Raw genomic sequence first — 20,378 nt, forward strand, 5'->3', positions numbered from 1 at the left:
TGTGTGTGCCTGAATCATTTTGCTGTACACTTGAAGCTAACACAACATTGTAAATCAACTATACCTCAATTTAAAAACTGTAGAAGGATGGTCCCTTCAAAAGGGACTTAGATTTATGATGGCCACATTTCACAAGTCTAATTCCCTCTATGAAGATTGCTATTAAAATGACCAGTGGATTATTTAACCAGAAAAGAAAGAAACTCTTCACTAGTGCAGTTAAATACAGAACAGTGATAACCACTCTCTGCTGCTGCTGCTGCTAAGTCACTTCAGTCGTGTCTGACCCTGTGCGACCCCATAGATGGCAGCCCACCAGGCTCCCCCATCCCTGGGATTCTCTAGGCAAGAACACTGGAGTGGGTTGCCATTTCCTTCTCCAATGCATGAAAGTGAAAAGTGAAAGTGAAGTCGCTCAGTCGTGTCCGACTCTAGCGACCCCATGGACTGCAGCCTACCAGGCTCCTCCGTCCATGGGATTTTCTAGGCAACAGTACTGGAGTGGGGTGCCATTGCCTTCTCCAAATCACTCTCTAGAAACTGAAATTTCTACTCCATGTAGAGCAAGTAGAAGAAGAAGGAAGGGTAAATTTCAAGGGCCATCTTACAGTAAAGAGTACCTGGGCACGAGTGGGTATCTCGAAGAAATCCTTGACGCTCACCATCTGGAGAGCCTGAGGCGTTACTTGGTGCTAAAGTCACAGTGAATACCATGCATCCTCCAGATTTAACGTGTCTTGGTTTATCCTGGACAGAACTTCCCATTGCCAATCAAAACAGAAAATAACACCTTCAAAGAAAAAGTCTGCACCTCTTCACTTCCTCCAGTCTGCTGAATCTCTTAACTGGTTGAGTAAATGCACAGTCTAGATTTATCCCTCTCTTCTTCCTCCAGCCCCAAAAGATTCAGAGACCTATATTGACATGGCATCTGGTCCCATCACCTCATGGGAAATAGATGAAGAAACTGGAAACAGTGGCAGACTTTATTTTGGGGGCTCCAAAATCACTGCAGATGGTGACTGCAGCCATGAAATTAAAAGACACTTACTCCTTGGAAGGAAAGTTATGACCAACCTAGATAGCATATTCAAAAGCAGAGACATTTACTTTGCCAACAAAAGTCTATCTAGTCAAGGCTATGGTTTTTCCACTGGTCATGTATGGATGTGAGAGTTGGACTGTGAAGAGAGCTGAGAACCGAAGAATTGATGCTTTTGAACTGTGGTGTTGGAGAAGACTCTTGAGAGTCCCTTGGAGATCAGTCCTGGGTGTTCTTTGGAAGGACTGATGCTGAAGCTGAAACTCCAATACTTTGGCCACCTGATGTGAAGAGTTGACTCATTGGAAAAGACTCTGATTCTGGTAAGGATTGGGGGCAGGAGAAGAAGGGGACGACAGAGGATGAGATGGCTGGATGGCATCGCCGACTCGATGGGCATGAGTTTGAGTGAATTCCGGAAGTTGGTGATGGACAGGGAGGCCTGGCGTGCTGCATTTCATGGGGTCACAAGGAGTCGGACAGGACTGAGCAACTGAACTGATAGCCCATTTCAAGCATAGACCATCCTTTAAAAGATGGAGTAAACAAGCACAAAAATGATAATTACCTGACTTATAAAAATACATTCCAATTATAAAAGAGTATTGAAAAAATATTTTCAATAAACTGTAGGAAATTTTAGAAAATTTTTTCCTGTTTTCTAAAAATAAATATGTACTACAATGGTTACAATTAGAAATAATATACAGAATATTTCCAGTGGAGCAACTGAATGATGCCCATTCAAGGTCATATACAACATTCATCTTTATTAATTGGCTCCTTCCTTGTTCTAAAACATATGTCAGCACTTGGAATCAAAGGTGTGGGCTTCAGTTTGGACTCTTTAAGTTCTATCAGCTAAAATAAATAAATAAATAAATAAATTCTATCAGCTAAGTGTGCTCCAAAATGTTTAGCACCTCCATCTGTAAAAATGAAGAAAAGTATTTTAAGATATTTTGTGCTTAGAGTAGTTAATATGAAAATTAATAGATTGAACATATTAAAAATGCCTAATCTGTGAGAAATTCTAAATATAGTTTAGTTTCCCATCCTCTCTTTTCTCTTTGTTCTTTCCATTACCCCTTTTCCAAGTACTGGTTCATTTTTCTCCTCTACTTCATAGCTACATTTCTTTAATGTACATTTTTCCTTTGACATTCTGCATTTTCTAACACCCATTCCATTCTGTACTTCCTATCTTGTGAACCCAGGTCTCCTGCATTGCAGGCGGATCCTTTACCAGCTGAGCCACCAGGGAACCCCCTGCTATCTTACTGAAGCCCTGTCATTCACTAAGTTAATCTCTGCCCATATCCACTTATTTTCTTTATTTCTCTTTTCATCTTCTCTTGTCTTTCACATCAAAAGGTAAAATTTTTTCTTCTCGAACTCTTTCTTGGCATCAAAGTTGCTATCCTGGACCTAACCTCCAACTTCAGTTCCACATAAAATTCATTAACCAGTAGTATATCCAGGAAATGGCAAAGGACTATGGGAGAAACATAGTTGATAGTAAATTTTTTGGTCTGAATTGTACAGTGTAGTGGTTAAGTGCATGGGATCTAGAGCTAAGACCTGGTTAAAAATCTAGCTTTACTATTTCCTTGAAATGTGAGCTTGGTCAAGTTGTTTCACTTGCTTGACCTTAGTTTGCTTAAATTTTCTTGAAACCCTGAGGTTTAAAAGGAGATAATGAATATAATGCAATCAGCACAGTGCCTTGTACATAACAGCAGCTAATGTCTATGGAGCACTCAGTAAGTGTTAATTCAGATTAATTTGAGGGTCTTCCAAATGAATGATGAGAATTAAATAAAGAAGAATGATGAGTGACATTACTGAACATTAATTACTTTTGTGTTCATCTTTTAATCTCATAGTTTTCCAGAACAATTCCCTTCTACTATTCAGAAAATTGTAAAGTTCCTAATGAAAGTTGAACTTTCATGATTAAGATTCAGAAACAGTAGTACATTTTCAAATATTTATGAACTGAAAAAAAAAAAAAAAACAGTTCTATCACAGAATAGTCGCTTACCTATACATATACTCACTTCAATTCTGCAGACAGGTCTAAAACCTCTAGAATGACTCTTACAACAATGAATTTTGCTGGAAGAGGCAGGTGAAGTTTTGAATACAAGAATGTTTCCTTGTTTCCAGCATTTTGAACATTTATACTTTATAATTCAACTGTTATCAATAAGTGAAAATTATTTGCCAAGTATTAATTAAACTCTCTTGATCTTCAATATCTCTACCGGTAAGGCAGATCTTTCTCTTTTCTGTCATTTTCATTAGGAGGCTAAGGCTTTAAGTTTTAATACTTGGCAGTCGTTCATCTGTCAAAATTCATTTAAACTCATCCATAAACATGTCATTTGCATGTTGATTAACTGTCACAATTTCCTCTAAAACAATATCAGATTGGAACGGCACATAAATCACAACTGAACAGATTCCTATTAATTCCAAAGCCTCATGTGAAATAATTGATTTTCTGAAGAAAATTTGTAACCAATGTGCAAATTACACATTTTTGTTTATACATGCGATCTATAGTTGATGTTTTAATTATGCATTTGTTTATATGTAAAACCTGGATTTCCAAATCAAGGACTATAAATATAAAAAAGATCTAGCCAGTCTAAAATGCAAACCTCCTGATTGAATTCAACAGTTTGGCAGCGGGAAGCCATAAATGGCAATCCGGCGCAGTGCATTTTCTCCTGAAAGGCAGGCGAGGGCGCTCTTCCCCACAGTATTTTGGTTTAATCCTCCAGGAGCAAGTCAGGTGTGAGAAGCCCGCCAAATCAGAGGCAACGCCCCAAACATTTAAGCAGCATCTTGGCGGAGTCCTGTTCGGAGACCTTGAAAAACTGAATTAGACCTGTCACAGCTGGGGGCGGGAGGACCTTTCTCAGTTTTGGTGAGGTTTTCAGAGATTCCAAATGGCTTTGGAGGAATACTGAAGTTACAGTGTCCACTAAGATATAAAAAAGGAGGATTTTCAACCCATTTAGTGCATCTTAGTGAATTCCCAGCCAGCAGTCTTAAATGTGCTGAGGCCAAACTTTACTAACTGGATGAGTGCCTTCTAACCGGATTTCCCTGGGTAATGAAGGCAGCATGTACTCCTGAGGAAGGTTCTAGAGAGCTTCCCTGTCGGCCTGCCAATGCAGGAGACACAGGTTCCATCTCTGGGTAGGGAAGATCCCCTGAAGGAGGAAATGGCAACCCATTCCAGTATTCTCGCCTGGGAAGGCCCATGTACAGACGTGCTTGGAGCGCTACAGTCCATTGGCTCCTAAAACAGTCCGACAGGACTTAGCGACTAGACAACAACAACAGCAACAGGGTTCTAGAAGATGGAGGATTTCACAACTCTGAAAATGCAGCAGACTTTAACTTCTGAATGCCTTCCTTCACATATCCTTTAAGCCTTTGAAATACAAAATAAAAGTTCACAGTCTTAAGAGGGTTGAAGTTTTAAAGAATGGTTCTAACGGTTTTGGGAACTCAAGAGTTAGAATTCTCCAGCATTATTATTTTTATCCTCCTTTAAATTTCACTATGATTGTCATGAGCTTCATTTCTTTACTTAAAGCATTATTGACAGCATGGAAACACTTCAGTTAACAGTGAGAGGGAGATTCCTGCATCCCCAGCCTTAAGACTGAGCGACTATACCAATAACATTTAGGTCTATTTTTAATTGAATTGTAATCTTTAGTCCTGTTCTTCTGAAGGAGTTTTATGTGTTCTACATTATAGAGGCTTTGAGGTGCTCATCGTTTTATCCCAGTTAGTTATTCATGCCCAAAGAGCACTGTGCTCTTGCTTTTAGCAAATCAATGGGCATTTCTTAGTTTCAAGTTTTCAACCCTGAAAATAAAAACAGGATTGACATAGAATTGTGATAGGATGATAAATAGTTCACCTTCAATTTGTTCTCAAAAATAAATGAAAGAAGAACATCATCTATAAACATAGGTTATCATGTTGAAATGATGACATCTTTCAATAGGTTTCTAACATTCAGAAAATAATTTGAAGGGGTATGTATGTTCTCAAAGAAAAATAAGGAAAATGGAATGAAATGGCATTTTATTGGCAAATTAACATCTAGCTAGTCTTCAACTAAAACGTTTATCTAGGGAGACAGTTTGTGCCCTAGAGGAAAAAGTAGGAAAGTGAGGACCCCCTGGGTCTGGGGTCTGTCACTAATTAGCTGTTTCACTGTGATATTTATTTCCAACTCTGAGTCTTAGGCTATGGAGTTGTGAAATGTTCAGGATGTAAAAGTTATCTGAGGAGTTAAAAATATTCACACTTATATGGTGTTTATTAGAAAGAATAAAAGCATATGTTTTATATATATATGTGACATATATACATCTATACATATAGCTATAAAGAAACTAATGTCTATGCGATAGATACAGATCTAGGTAGATACAGATACATACTCCTGGCCAGTAAGGCATGATGAAACACAGAATTGGTAAAGGAAAGAAGGGTAAGAGAGGAAGGAGAAAAACAGTTTGTGGGTAATATTGCTCTTCTATTTTTTTCTGGCAAAGTTAATTCCAAGTTTCTTGAGTTAAAAAGAAAGAAAATTATGTAAAAACATATTTCTATCCCATGAAAATATGTTTTGTTCATTTCCAAACTGAATGGATTTCTTTGACTTAATTACTTAGGTCAAAATATCAAGGATATTTTTTTCCAGAAACTAATACATACGTTTTACAAAGCACTTTCCCCCAACATCTTTTCAAGTTTGAAATGCAGCAGTTTGCCTGCAGTCCTACAGCTTTGCACAGCTCCTAATAACTGACCCATTTAGTTACTGAGTCCAAGGATATGTCTTACAGCTCCTTCCCTCCCTTCCTCAGCCATCTCCCCGCCCCGGCCCCCATGCTCCTCCCCCTCATCTTCACCCTCTCCTTACCTGGCTCACTGCCCCCGCCCTCCCCCCACCGCGGGCCCCCACCCCCACCCGCCAAATCTCTCCCTAGCCCACACGGTTCTTTCCTGGAAGTTCCCTGACCCATGAATCCCCTTTATCACTTTTCTTTATCTCTTTCTTAGTTTGTCTCTCTGCCTTTTCTAGTCTATTCTTCTCTCCCTTTCCCTTGGTCTATCTCCTTTCTTCCTTCTTCATTAAGAGTAATATACATTGGACCTGTAGTTTAAAAAATATTTGATGTGTAAATTAATAAAATTGTGTCCCATTCTAATTTCAAAATAGGATTAATTGTTTCAATGTTTCTTTTAAAACAGCAATCAAAGCACAATAATTAAAAGAAGGCTCTGTGCAACGTTTAGGTGTGCAAGCACATGTGAGTGTGTGAGTGTGTACACTGCACTGTTATTAATCGGTTATCTGGTCAGGAGAGCAATGCAGGCCTCCCGCTAAGACAACAATGCAGTGTTCCTGTTTGCCCTTCAGGATCCAGGCTCCACCCTCTTCTCCCCGGCCACGCCCCTTGAGGCTAATTTGCATAAACGTCATCAGCAGAGATCCTGTTCCCTCAAGTCAGGCTGGCTCAGCAAATGGAAATTCTAGGAGGATGCAGGAGGAAGGTCACTGCTCTGTGCAGAGTGACCCACTCTTTGCTTCTGAGTTTTGGTACCTCTACTCCCAATAGCTCTTTAGCTTGGGTTCCTGCCCTGTCCGTTCACATCCCCAGCACCTAATTTATTTTTTAATCTTTCTTTTTTTTTTGCTGCTCTAGGTTTTTGTTGCTGCACATGGACTTTCTCTAGTTGTGGTGAGTGGGGGCTACTCTCTAGTTGTAATACACCAGATTCTCATTGCTGAAAACCTCATTTATATCTTTTAATTAGATTTTTGATAAATAAACCCTCTTCAAATTACCCTAGATCAGGTGTGTCATCTGTAGCCTGTTGGAAACCTGGTGGACACAGCAACCTTCACTCATGTATTCATTCATTTAATACGCATTTTTTCAATGCCCACTAAAGTGCCAGCCAGGCTTGGAACTGGACTTCAGGGATATGACTGGTTAAAAAGCAGCCGTAGCCTCTGACCTCTTGGAGATGAAAATTTAATATAGAAATGTTTCTCTGCCTCTTTGGTTGGCCAAAACTGATTGGACTTATTATTGTTTTAAATTTGATACTTGATAAAAATCCAGCTCAAACTCAATGTAAATGTTACTCTCCAAGCGTTGTAAGCAATTGCTTTATCTCCTTAGACTATTTCCTAATTGCTGTTCTGCTGTTCTGCTGGAGTACAGGTGGGAACAGCAGGTGCAGGTATTGCCAGACAGGAGCATACTAATTAGCTTCCAGCATGGTCCACCTGTTGGAGCTGAAGTCCACTGGCAAAATTCCTTCTTGCTTGGGGGAGGTCAGTCTCTAGTTCTATTCAGGCCTTCAACTGATTGGATGAAGCCCACCCACTGTATGGAGGACAATCTGCTTTACTCAAAGTCCACCAACTTACCTGTAAATCTCATCTAAAACATCCCTCAAAGAAATGTCACTTTTCTATATCCCCCAAATGCCAAACTATATCTTTTCACATTAATTAAATGATGAAATATTTCAGGTCAAATGGGTTTTGAAAATTTAGAAATGTAAGTACGTACTGCATGACTATGATGTGCAAGGGCTATTTGCTTGATACTGACCTTACATGGATATATGACAGATTTCCCATGCTCATAGAATGTACAGTTTGATGGTAAAGTAAATACATTCATGTGATCATATGATTTGTATGTATAACATGAAAAGGAACAACCTAAATTCTCTCCATTCAGTATCACAGGTACACATTTATGAAACATTCCCCCCCTTTTTTTTTCTCACAGTGCTTGTCCTATAACTGTTCCATCAGCCTCCCTGACCTTTTCCAATAGTTACATCACAAAGACCTTGGCTGTGTTATCGGGACATCAACGCTGTTGCTTGTTAATCTGGATGAGTTACTATAATGCTCAGAGCCTCTGTGTCTGCATTTCTAAAATGAATGTAATAATTTCTAGAGTGTCACGATGGAATGGTAATGTGATTGACAGAAAGATAGAAAGTTTTAGTGGCAAATGGTAAGGAAATTTACAGCGATGGGAAGAACAGAGAAGAGTTACATAAAGCAGAGGTTTATGCAGTTAGGTTTCAGTGACCTTATGGCTTTTTATACTTCCCAGCATTCCAGTGAGATTATGCAGCTTCACAGGCTGCTGCCTGAAGGGAGTGAGGATCCCTCTAGGTGGGAGATGCTTCCTTTCCCATTTTCAAGGGTTTGTTAATACCCTACTACTGGTATGAGCCTGGAGACTGGCTAGATGCCTGCCTCCTGACTAGGTGCAAATAACTAGCAACAAAACAAAATTAGCACCTTTTCGAGTGTTTACATGGAGGTGGGATGAAGTGGGCTTCTATTACCCTATTCTGTTCTATTCTATACCCTATTCTATTACCCTTCTATTACCCAGGCTTCAGCAGGTCTGGGCTTCAAGCTCTAGGAGGGTCCCTCCTGCAAACAACTAGCTCACAAAGATTCTATATGGAAACTTTTAAAGTACGCAGCCCATGATGGGCACCCAATCAATTAAAAACTAGAATTCTGTGACATGAATAATATTGGTTATATTGCTATATTACTAAAATGGCAAAGAAAGGATAATGTGCCGTAGGCTGGGTTCTCTTTATTGCTGAAGTCACTCATAACAGTAAACTATTATTATTATTATTTTATTCTGTATATGATTGTTTAATATACTGTACTTAGGGTACATTCAGATTTTTTATATTCCCAACCTCTTGTATATTTATTATATCCTGAGTTTCCCATAAACAAACACTTCATCTTTGAATGTAACTAATATTGGTAGTTATGTATTTTATTCATTCTTTTTTTTCAGGAACAGCATGCATGCTTAAACAGCATGCATGATTATTCAATTATTAAATTGGTTTTAGTCAAAATGAGCTTTCTCTGTAATTTCTTCATGTTAGGAATAGCAAACTATACTATTTTTGAATGCAAATCATACATTAGAAAGCCATTCAATTGCATTACATTACAAATGAAAACATGTTAAGATTGTGATAGTGTTTTTACGTATACTGCTTTAATATTTTCTTTACATACAATGCTATATTTGTGTTTTCCACAATCTAAATGTAAAACCCTGGTAGCTCATCAGGTAAAGAATCCACCTACGATGCAGTAGGTTTGATTCCTGGGTTGGGAAGATCCCCTGCAGAAAGATAGGCTACCCACTCCAGTATTCTTGGGCTTCCCTGGTGGCTCAGATGGTAAAGAATCTGCCTGCAATGCAGGCAACCTGGATTAGATCCCTGGGTTGGGAAGATCTCCTGGAGAAGGGAATGGCTACTCACTCCAGTATTCTTGCCTGGAGAATTCCATGGACAGAGGAGCCTGCCGGGCTACAGTCCATGGGGTCGCAAAGTGTCAGACATGACTGAGCAACTAAGCTCAGATATAAAACCACTTTATATTCAACTCCAATTTCTCTTACAATGTAAAGAAACTGTTACAAAGGACTATAGTCTGTTGGTAAAATTAGGAAGTGATCAAAGTATAGAGTATGAATGCAAATCTGATCATGCCATGCTACTATTTGAGCATGACACCTCACTACCAGCAAATACACAGCCCTCATGGACACACAAAACTGAAGTGTTCCATTGGCTTTATTTTTTTTTTAATATTTTTTCTTTGCTCTTTCATTTGTTTGTTTTTTGCTGCATTCAGGACTTTAGTTCCCTAACCAGGGATAGAACCTGCAACTCCTGCATTGTAAGGGTGGAGTCTTAACCAATGGACCACAGGGGAAGTCCTCTGTTGACTTTATATTATCTCTCAGGATAGAGACAAATCCCTTTACCGTGCCTATAGAGGTCTTTCAGGATCTGGTTCCATCACAGCTCTTTAGCCCCATAGCATTCCACAATGCCTTGGCACTGCCTGCTTTAGCCACAGTGACCTCTGTCTAGTGTCTCAACTGATTATACCCTCTCCTGCCCCCATGCCTTTAAGACATGGATGCTCTAACAGAAGAACATCTGTTGAGTGGTTAACTTCTAGGAATTCCTCTGTTGAGTAGTTAACTTCTAGGAATTCTTCACAATGTCTTTGTAGAAGTTTTCTTTGACCTTCAGGATTTGCAACAGTACTCCAACCATAGAATCTAAACATCACACAGCTCACAATCAGATTCATCTCCACTGCAATTTCACATCTGCTTGTGCAAATACCTCAATACCTGCCTCCCCATCACCATTAGAATGTGGGGTTGGTGAGGGAGAGTCTTTGTCCGTTTCTGTTCATCATTACATCTCCTCAGAGCCCAGCACTGTGTTTTGGAGTAGTACAAGCTTGATGAAAGTCAAAGTGTTAGTTGCTCAGTTGTGTCTGACTCTTTGTGACCCCATGGACTGTAGCCTGCCAGATTCCTCTGTCCATAGAATCCTCCAGGCAAGAATACTGGAGTGGGTAGCCATGCCCTTCTCCAGGAGATCTTCCTGACCCAGGGATAAAACCCGGGTCTCCTACATTCAGGCAGATTTTTACCATCTGAGCCACAAGGGAAGCCCTAGGAGCTTGATAAATACCCGTAAAAAGGGTAAAAAAGTACATACAAGCAGTGTGTGAAAGTGTGTAATGTTGGCCAGATTTCAAGCTCATGTATTAGTGCAATTGAATGTCAGAAGATGTTAATAGAGGGTTTAATTTATGTTTGGAATATTGAAATGTAAAGATTTCCATGAATGAAGTGCAATTTGTCCCTGCCCCTCTTTTGATTCCTTGGAGAAGCATTTGCCAAGTGCCTTTGATGAAAATATTTGCATTTTGGTCAATTTTTGTTTATTTTCTTGTTGTCCTTGGGGAGCAGAATGCCTGTCTGACTCCCCCTGACAGATCAGCTGTGGCAGGCCTGCTGTTACAGAAAATTCTCCACCTCAAAGGCTGTAGATCTCCTACAGGGAAGACTCTGAGCAAATGCTGTCATTAGCAGCCACGCACTGCTGCAGACATGCAGTGAGAAAATATGTCAGGCTTTGTTTCAATGTACAGGTTTTAGTAAAAAAAAAAAAAAAAAAAGGAAGAATTTTCAGGATATTGATTAAAGATTAAAACAACCTTTAACTTAATTCCTGAGAATTTCTCTTGTCATTTTTATTTTCTTATTTTTCTTGCCAATTTTTAAAGTTAATGCATTTGCCCCCCTATTTTTTCAGGGAAAGGTGATTTCATCAGATAATTTTTTACCTATATTATTTCATTTCACCTTTTACATAGACTATTTAATATTTCTTGGTTTAAAACCACCAAACACAACCTTCTCTAAACCTAGGACAATAGGCATATTGAGCTTCCATTATATAAAATCTGCGATTCATGGGGTCGCAAAGAGTCGGACACGACTGAGCTACTGAACTGAACTGAACTGAATGTACATGGAAGCACACTGCACTGTCTTGGGCATAACAATCTGAATATTTGTTGAATTAGTGAGCACTAAAAATAGTTATGGGCTTCCCAGGTGGCACTAGTGGTAAAGAACTCATCTGTCAATGCAGGAGACAAAAGAGACACAGGTTTGATCCCTGGGTTGGAAAGATCCTCTGGAGAAGGAAATGGCAACCCACTCCAGTATTCTTGCCTGGAGAATCCCAGGGACAGAGGAGCCTGTTGGGCTGCCGTCTATGGGGTCGCACAGAGTCGGACACGACTGAAGCGACTTAGCAGCAGCAGCAGCAGTAGTGGTAAAGAATCTGCCTGCAAAGCAGGGGACATGGGTCCAATCCCTGGGTCGGGAAGATCCCATGGAGAAGGAAATGGTAACCCACTCCAGTATTCTTGCCTTGAGAATTCCATGGACAGAGAAGCCTGGCAGGCTACGGTCCATGGGGTCACAAAGAGTCGGACACGACTTGGTGACTCAACAGCAACAACAATACATCTAGCACACAAAGCACCATTCTTGGTGCAGAGGAGGTAAGCAATAAGTATTGTCTTTTTTTTTTAATTTATATTTTTGGTTGTGCTGGGTCTTCGTTGCTGTACGCAAGCTTTTCCCTAGTTGTGGTGAGCAGGGGCTACTCTTTCTGGCAGTGAGCGAGCTTCTCACTGTGGTGGCTTCTCTTGTGGAGAACAAACTCTAGGGTACAAGGGCTCAGTAACTGTGGTGCATGGGCTTAGTTGCCCTGAGGCAGGTGGGATCTTCTCGGACCAGGGATTGAACCCATGTCCCCTGCACTGGCAGGCAAATTTTTATCTGCTGCACCACCAGGGAAGCCCAAGTACTGTTGAATAAATGAAAGATAAATATATATATTTAGATATCACAGAGTAAGTAGATCTCTGAGTCAAATATGCCTAAGTATTATAATTATGCGTTCTTCATAAAATCGACATTAAGCTCTTTTTTAATTATCCCTTGTGGCTCAGACAGTAAAGAATCTGCCTGCAATGCAGGATACCTGGGTTTGATCCCTGGGTTGGGAAGATCCCCTAGAGAAGGGAATGGCAGCCCAATCCAGTATTCTTGCCTGGAGAAATCCATGGATAGAGGAGCCTGATGGGCTATAGTCCATGAGGTTGCAAAGAGTCAGACATGACTTGGTGACTAATACTTTCACTTTTTTCAAGCTCTTTTTTAAGAACAAAAATCCTCATATTCTGTTCCTAGCAACACTGAACTGCTTGTTCTGTACACTTCATTCTTTTTCTCTTCTCATCTTGGCTGGAGTCTGCCCCTCTGCTTACAGGGTACTTCCTCCTCCACTTAAGTAACTAACTCTTACCATTCTACCCTATTATCATACACCTCCTTCAGGAAGCCTCTCTGAACCACTGACTGGTGGCCCTTTCTCTTCATTTTCAAAGAACTTTGTTTTTAGTCCATGATGTAGGGCCTGGAAAATCCCATGGATGGAGGAGCCTGGTAGGCTGCAGTCCATAGGGTCGAAAAGAGTTGGACAGGACTGAGCAACTTCACTTCACTTTTCACTTTCATGCACTGCAGAAGGAAATGTCAACCCACTCCAGTGTTCTTGCCTGGAGAATCCCGGGGATGGGGGAGCCTGGTGGGCTGCCGTCTATGGGGTCGCAGAGTCGACATGACTGAAGCGACTTAGCAGCAGTAGCAGCAGCATAGGGCAAATAACCTCACCCACTTTGGCCACGGTTGCCTTATTTCTAAAAATGAAGAGGTTGTATTGGATTATTCATCTCTAAGTTCTTTTTAGCAGCCAAATTCTCTTATTTTTATAAGTAAGATTCTTCTATGAAGTCCAATCCAGGGAAACTATCCCAGACTACATTGCCTAAAAGGGATCACCATGGGGAGTCCCTCTTAGACAGAGAGTAGACCACTACAAGGGGCCTGGGTCATATTATCACTTAAATGTCCTTTCTTCATTACAAGAGGAGATAATTGGCTTATTTCTGATCTGAAGTAGAAATAAAAGCCTTCCCCTCTCCTAAAAGTGGATGCTCAGGGAAGGAGACTGAGTTCATGAACAGGTGGACCTGAAAATGCAAAACACTAAGGAACTAGTTGGACCATAAATAAAGCTGAGCACTGAAGAACTGATGCTTTCAAATTCTGGTGCTGGAGAAGACTCTTGAGAGTCCCTTGGACAGCAAGGAGAACAAGCCAGCTAATCCTAAAGGAAATTAGTCCTGAATAATCCTTGGAGGGACTGATGCTGAAGCTCTAATACTTTGGCCACCTGTTGCAAAGAGCTGACTCATTGGAAAAGACCCTGATGCTGGGAAGGACTGAGGTCAGGAGGAAAAGGGGACAACAAATAATGACATGGTTGGATGGCATCACCGACTCAATGGATATGAGTTTGAGCAAACTCTGGGAGATATTGAAGGATAGGAAAACCTGTGCTGCAGTCCATGGGGGTCACAAAGAGTTGCACATGACCTAGCAACTGAAAGACAACAACAAAGAAATCGTAGCCTCAAGTGTCCAAATTTGATGACATTGGGCCACATCTTAACATTTTATTAATTTGACCATTCAAAATATCTATGTTATCAAATCAATTTGTTGTAGTGATAATACCCAATCCCACCCTCTCCAAATACTGTTAAAAATAAATATAAAGCAGACCTCCTTCTAAAAAAAGTGAAATATATCATAAAGATTATACTAGAAAAGTCCATTGTTTCTTCTTTGTTAACTAATCTTTGGGGTAGAGTTTTATGACTCTCACAAAGCAAACCTAGTTTTGGCACCACTTGCATTTCAACGACTAGTCATGAAAATAATGGCTAAAAGTGGCAAGATTCAAGGCTTAGATGAATCCATTGAATCGATTTCTTTGCTGGAGCTAACATTTAATAGCTTGGCAAGAGAGCCAAATCAATGATGCATTCTTAAAAAAAAATCCTTCTAACGATCTCAGTGTTTCACTTTTCATGTCGAAATGCGTGCTCTTCTTTACTGACTTTGTATAGAAAAATTACATTCCAGTCGGCTAAAAACTCAAATTTCGTAGTATTTTAAGGTATTTAAAAAATTTTTACTTTTAGTTGGAGGATAACCACTTTACAATGTTGTGTTAGTTTCTGCTGAACAACAACATGAATCGGCCATATGTATACATATATATACTCTTTCTGGAGCCTCCCTCCTATCTACTCCCCATCTCACTCTTCTAGGTCATCACAGAGCACTGAGCTGAGCCCCCTGTGCTATACAGCAAGTTCCCACTAGCTATCTATTTTATACATGGTAGTGTGTATATATTAATGCTACTCTCTCAATTTGTTCTCCCCTATTCTTCCCCTCTGTGTCAACAAGTCCATTCTCTACATCTGCACCTCAATTCCTGCCCTGCAAACAGGTTCATCTGTATACCATTTTTCTAGATTCCATATTTATGCACTGATAGATGATAAAGAAATGGTATGGACCTAACAGAAGCAGAAAATATTAAGAAGAGATGGCAAGAATACACAGAAGAACTGTACAAAAAAGATCTTCACAACCAAGATAATCACGATGGTGTGATCACTCACCTAGAGCCAAACATCCTGGAGTGTGAAGTCAAGTGGGCCTTAGGAAGCATTACTAATGCTTAGGAAGCATTAGGAAGCTAGTGGAGCTGATGGAATTCCAGTGGAGCTATTTCAAATCCTGAAAGATGATGCTGTGAAAGTGCTGCACTCAATATGCCAGCAAATTTGGAAAACTCAGCAGTGGCCACAGGACTAGAAAAGGTCAGTTTTCATTCCAATCCCAAAGAAAGGCAATGCCAAAGAATGCTCAAACTACAGCACAATTGCACTCATCTTACACGCTAGTAAAGTAATGCTCAAAATTCTCCAAGCCAGGCTTCAGCAATACGTGAACCGTGAACTTCCAGATGTTCAAGCTGGTTTTAGAAAAGGCAGAGGAACCAGAGATCAAATTGCCAACATCTGCTGGATCATGGAAAAAGCATGAGAGTTCCAGAAAAACATCTATTTCTGCTTTATTGACTATGCCAAAGCCTTTGACTGTGTGGATCACAATAAACTGTGGAAAATTCTGAAAGAGATGGGAATACCAGATCAGCTGACCTGCCTCTTGAGAAACCTATATGCAGGTCAGGAAGCAACAGTTAGAACTGGACATGAACATCAGACTGGTTCCAAATAGGAAAAGGAGTCTGTCAAGGCTGTATATTGTCACCCTGCTTATTTAACTTATATGCAGAGTACATCATGAGAAACGCTGGGCTGGAAAAAGCACAAGCTGGAATCAAGATTGCTAGGAGAAATATCAATAACCTCAGATATGCAGATGACACCACCCTTATGGCAGAAAGTGAAGAGGTACTAAAAAGCCTCTTGATGAAGGTGAAAGAGGAGAGTGAAAAAGTTGGCTTAAAGCTCAACATTCAGAAAATGAAGATCATGGAATCTGGTCCTATCACTTCATGGGAAATAGATGGGAAAACAGTGGAAACAGTGGCAGACTTTGAATAACTGTTGAAAAGTTCTGCCTATTATGATTATTTATAGGATTTAAAACTAGTATGATGTAATTGCTAGGGAAAATATACTATTTGAGAAGTTATAGAGGACAAAAGCCCAAAGTGATTGGGTCTCTTGCTATTAACATATCACCTTGACTAGGTGCCAGCCAAGAACTTCTGAGTCTCAATGAATTTTCACCAAAAGGTGGGATTGAATTTCACAGAGAATTTACTTCTAAAGAGCTGAGAAAGGTTAAAGCATTTATTTATATATGTGTCAATGACTCTTCAGTATTATCCTTTTTTACATATAAGTTTCTTTCCAATCAAAAAAAAACTTGATCATGCAATATACAGTAGTTTTTTTAAACATATTTTATGTAGCCCAGCAGCTACATTTTTTTCTGTTAAAGGACTATTTTTATTATTGTTGATTCATTTAAAATTGAAATATGTTTACACTGATAATTGATTTTCAAGATTTTCATTGATTTTCAATCATATTGGTGTTTTATCCCAAACAGTACAATTTGTTCCCATTCATCAGTTTTAGTTGGGCTCTCAATAGGGCACAGGGCAGGATGGAGCACGTAGTTAATAGAGGCTTCTAAATGAACAATGTGTAATTTAGGGACAGAGTTTGCAACAACAGTTTGTAAAAAGACATAGTTTGACTCTCAGAGCATAATAATCTGTTGGTTGCATGTTATAATTTCTTTTAGAAAGTGGTCCTTTTGAATTGTCCTATTTGAAGCCAAATAAAAGAAAAGAAAAATTACTAAAGCGCATTGGGTGCTGAGTAAAACTTGTCTTGTTAAGTGATGTATCTTAGAACCTGAAATAGTAATTTCCCTTATTTTGTAATGTGCCTTATTTTAGCACACAAAACACTAAGTGAAGTGTAATAGACTGTATAGAAATGCCAAGACAGGTGATAATTTACATGTTCTCTTTTGTATATAAAGTCACTATTGTATATTATAAACTCTGTGGAATGCTGACACAGAAAAATCCATGTTCAAATCAGTTCTTACACAGATAAACTATCTCTGATGTAAACAGACAATGATTAGCCAACATCTTTTCTGATCTATTTTTCTAAAATAGAAAGTATAGAAACAGATAAATTGTGACTATTACCATTTAAAAAAATTATGTGGAGTTTGTTAAATAAGAGGAATTCTCATTACAAATGGTAGGAGTGGTGGGCTAGTCAGTAAATGGTACTGAAACTCACAATTCATATGCTTGTGGGCTCAGTTGCTTCCATCATGTCTGACTCTCTGTGACCATATTGACTATAGCCTACCAGGCTCCTCTGTCCATGGGATATTCCAGGCAAGAATACTGGAGTGGGTTGCAATGCCTTCCTCCAGGGGATCTTCCCAACCCAGGAATAGAACCCATGTCTCCTCCCTTGCAGGCAAATTCTTACCACTGAGCCCCTGGGGAACCCCGACAACTCATAAAGATAAAAATAAAATTATGTATCTCTCTTCATATTATATATAAAATATATTTCATATTAAAGACCTCAGTATGAAAACTAAATAGTGAAAACTTTGAAAAGAATGTTGGGAAAGATGTGATTATGACATCGGAGTAGGAAAGATTTAATAAGCAAAACTCAAGAAGCAAAAGTATAAAAGACAATAATGATTAGTATTTCTAAATGTTTTACATTTCTGAACCAATAAGGACACCATCAGCAAACTAAAAATCAAGCCACAAGTTGGAAGCAGACTGTGGTACAGTAGTAGTAAGACCCATTGTTCTAGGATGGTCTCAGGAATGTCACAAAAGACAAAATCCAGGTACCAGTAAAATGTGGAAGATGCTCAACCTCATCAATAAGTATAGGACTGCAAATTATAGTAGCAATGAAATGCATTTAATCTCCACTGGACAGGCAACAATGAGTGAGAAAGACAATATGCAAACAACTTTTTGAGGGGATGGGAAGAAAGCGGGGGCTTTCATATCCTTCTCTTGGAGGAGAAAGCTGATGGTGTTAATGCCCTATGAGCCTGAAACATTAAGCCGGCCTAAAAGTTTGTTCAGGTTTTTCTGTAAGATGGTACAGAAAAATCCAAACATGACCAAACCAATATCATGCCTAAGTATAAACGCTAGAGGAGCTCTTGCATGTGGGCACAAGGAAACTTCTATGCTTGTGTTTAAGAGTAAAAAGAATGGAGACAGCACAAATGTTAACCAATATAGGAATGAAAAAATTAATTAGAGCATACTCATAACAAGGACAAATTAGACTTACATGTATAGATAAGGCTGAATCTCAGAATTATGAATGTAAGAGGAAAAGAACAAAATTCAATGTCTCAACTATTCTATGCACCATTTGTGTAACTCTTAAAAAGCATGTAAAACCATATGATAAATCATATATGATCTATCATAAAAGTATAAAATATATGGATGAAATGGAACACATCAACTTCAGAATATTAGTCACCTTGGGTGACAGAGTGATGGGAATAGAGTGGGAGAAATCTTCTACTTTAACTGTAGTATTTCATTTAAAAAAAAAATCAAGAGGGGGCAATTCAGGTTGGTTGTGAACAAGAAAAATAAAGTTGCCAAAATAAAGCCAGAGATACTGCCTCCCCTCACAACATCTCATTAGTTTTAAGTCTGGGTTATGCATGTGAGCTATTTTTATATCCTTACATTAGACCACATTAATGTGTCACAAATTTCTACCTCTACCCATAGCGAGGAATTCAAGTTCAACAAGAAAATATCTTTTTGTACTCTCCCCAGAAACTCCATTGTATAATTAATTGTATTAATTGACAGGTGGCTTAAAGTGGTTCAAAAAAACACAAATTCATTATCTTATCATTCTAGAGGTCAGTAGTCTAAAATGATCAGGCAGGGACTATTTCTTGCTTTTTACAGTTTCTGGAGATCTCCAGCATTACTTTAGTTTAGGGTCTCACTTCATTCAGACCCTCCTGCCTCCCTTTTGTACTGGCCCTTGTGATTTCAATGGACTCACTTGGATAATCCATGATCTTCTCCCCATCTCAAGATCTTTAACTGAAGCACACTTGCAAAGTTCCTTTTGCCAGGGAAGGTAATATTCTCACAAGTATTAGGAATTATGATGTGGATATCTCTTGGAGGGCCATTATTCTACCTACCACCATTGGCATTATTTCTCATTGTGTTTTTCTCCTGTCTCTCTAGATGTTTTTCCATTTTCTACTTTTTGGCTTTGTTGGCTCTTAGTTTCCTGACCAAGAATGGAACCCTGCACTCACTGCATTGGAATCAGAGCCTTAACCACTGGACCACCAAGGAAGTCCCTGGATGTTCTTTTTCCAAAATGTGTTTATTTCTTCCTCTATCACTTGCTCTCTCTTAATCAAATTGTCTGATATTTGTCTGTTGAATTAGCTATACCCTGACAGCAGTGGCCAGAGTGTGGGATTTTATAGTATAAAGGCTGGAAAGGCCTGGTCAGCCAGGCTGAAAGTTCTAAGTTAATTTCCCCCTACCTGTCATCTCCCTCTGCTTCATCAAACAAAAGTACTTTCATTGTGCTCTAAGTGGTTCCATTGTCACCCCTGGTAGGATGCCTCCTAAAGTATTAAAAGGGTGTTAGTCGCTCAGTCGCATCCAACTGTTTGAGACCAGGCAAGAATACTGGCGTGGGTTACCATTTCCTTCTCCAGGGGATCTTCCCAACCCAGGGATCAAACCTGTATTTCTTCTGTCTTCTGCACCGGCAGGCGGGTTCTTTAGCAGTAACGCCACCTGGGAAGCCCAGGGTGTTAAAGGTAGAATGGTTAAAGATCATGGGGCATCCTGAGCATCCCCGTTCTGCGTCCCACTCCCCAAACTGCTCATTGTCTGTGATGGAAGCTTCTGAGCATCTTTTCTTTCCCGTCCTCAGTTCTTGGGAATACCTAAAGAGGTGAACGCCTCACCTTACCACTCCCTCCGGGACCCGGGCCTGAACAAGCTCAGGGGCCACAGCCGATTGGAAGCGAACGCATGGGTCTCTCCCCTCTCTCTTCCCGCAACCTGGCTCTGGGACCGGTCTGGCTGGCTTAGACATCTGGGGAATTAACATGTCCCGCCCATCCCTAGCCTCGAGCCGCGCAGACTCCGCGTCTCCGCCCTTGTTCCCTCGCCGCTTCCAGCTCCTACGTGTGAAAGCCGCTACAAAGGGCTTGAATGAAACGTGTGTGGGTTTAGTGAGTCGTAAGCCACCAGGGGATCCCTTCTCCCCACAAACCAGAATCTCTCGCAGGAGGCTGAGGAAGGGGAGGAGGCGAGGAGCGGAGCACTGGATTTCGCGGGCGCGCGCCGCGGCTGG

The sequence above is a fragment of the Bison bison genome, unplaced genomic scaffold (genome assembly GCF_000754665.1).
Source record: "Bison bison bison isolate TAMUID 2011002044 unplaced genomic scaffold, Bison_UMD1.0 scf7180017864530, whole genome shotgun sequence".
Taxonomy (NCBI): Eukaryota; Metazoa; Chordata; class Mammalia; order Artiodactyla; family Bovidae; genus Bison; species Bison bison.